Raw genomic sequence first — 1,888 nt, 5'->3', positions numbered from 1 at the left:
TAACTGAAGAAAATGTCTTGGTTTTTAGCTGCTAAATGTTCCACTGTCTTCAGTCAGCTGGTCCTTTGGTGCAGGATAGGTTCCATAGGTTATCAGTGTATCCTCACTAAAAATAGCTGTCTGCTGAAGCTGGAAGTGACATGGTTGAGCAGGGTGAGATGCAACCAAACCAAAACTGTGGGCCAGAAAACCAAAACACTGAGTTGATCGAAGCTAAAATGCTCATTTGATCCACTGTTAATTAATATAAAAATATTTATTATGGCATTTTTAAAAAGAAGTGTTTAGCTTCATTCTCTTACAACCTGTCATATTGCCATAAATTAGAAACCTCTCTCTCTCTCTGTGTGTGTGTGCGTCTGTCTGTCACTTTCACCTATCTCATGTGCCGCACTGTGAACGCTAAGTACTCAGACTCAGTGAGGCATGTGATACACTGGAAGACTGCCATTGTGGGACGGAACAAGGACCATGGACTGGACACAAACTCATACAGATACACACTCACACATTGCTTCTCCCAGATTGAACTACTTGAACTATCTGAAGCTTTAGGAGGATTTTACAGTGGGAGGGTGCTGCACTAAAAACCTCATGCACCTGATAGCCATTGATCCATCCTAAGCTTACACACGAGAAGGAAGCATGCTGTTACTTATTGTGACTTTAAACAAGCCGTATGAGTCATAAGAATTAATAGAAAAGGATCCAAACAGGAGCTATTGCCTTATTAAAGAGGAATAAATACAGCAACTCTTAAGTATGCCATTTTCTTTACACAATCTCATTTCCATCAGAGGATGTCACTGAATTAAAGATGTCCATAAACAGTATACTCAAGCTGCTGTGCTTATTAGCAATGCTGATGCGAGTGGAAAATTAGGATAGTGTTGTCTGTAATGGAGGATAGACTAAGTAAGGGCCTCAGACAGATAGGTTGATAAGCAAAAGGTTGCAATCAGCAAGCTAGCATGTAAGAAAATGAGATATTTTGTATAATGTTCAGGGGAAGGAAGCTACTGCATCACGATTACAACTGACAGTAATACAGTATGTGTTATCTCTACCAGTACTTCACAAGCAACTCAGGCTTGATTTAAATTTACTATTCAGGAATAGGCATGTTAATTAAGAAAATACAAATAAAAATAATCTTTCTAAAAAATACTGTTTCCTTAATCACACTTTTAAAGTAACACATGGTGCTTATTTCCAGTAATACAGTACAACAGTAATGAGCGGCTGTACATTTTCACTAAGAAACAAATTACATTCACACATCTTTCTGTTGTGTGCCTTCATCCGTCTCCTCGAGAATATATCAATGACAAAGAATCTCCGTCTCAACAAGTTCATTTCTCAGCAACACTTACTGTACATGACAAAACAGCTGAACTGTGTTAGATGAAGATTTGTTTAGCAGAGTTTTTAGAATACAGGTAAAATCTGTTCAGTGACCGTGTTGTCATTGAGCTGACAAGTGCACCAGCAGATGAATTATATCATTGACTCTGGGGTAACACAGCTTCTACATTTATCTCTTGTGCTCTTGTGACTGTACACTCCCTGTGCTGAATGAAGGATAAGATTGTGGATTTTTTCCCCTAGTTTTGATTTGGTAATTATGTGTGTATTATGTTTTCAGCCCCAACAAATGGAGTTTCATAGGTTCCTGCTAAAGGCTGGATCTGGACTCATTTTTTTGAAGTTGATGTGAAATATAGCTGACTTGCAGCCATATTTGATTTATACTTCCTATTCTAAGTAAAGCAAAAGAAACAGATTTATAGATTAAGGTAATGTAACAAAATATGATGCATATAAAGCTCATACTCTCAAAGCGCTCTCCATCTTCTGTAGTTAGCATGTTTTTCTTCTCCATCTGAGA

The sequence above is a fragment of the Monopterus albus genome, unplaced genomic scaffold (genome assembly GCF_001952655.1).
Source record: "Monopterus albus unplaced genomic scaffold, M_albus_1.0 scaffold28.1, whole genome shotgun sequence".
NCBI classification, from domain to species: Eukaryota; Metazoa; Chordata; class Actinopteri; order Synbranchiformes; family Synbranchidae; genus Monopterus; species Monopterus albus.
Note: the sequence above shows the minus strand (reverse complement) of the source record.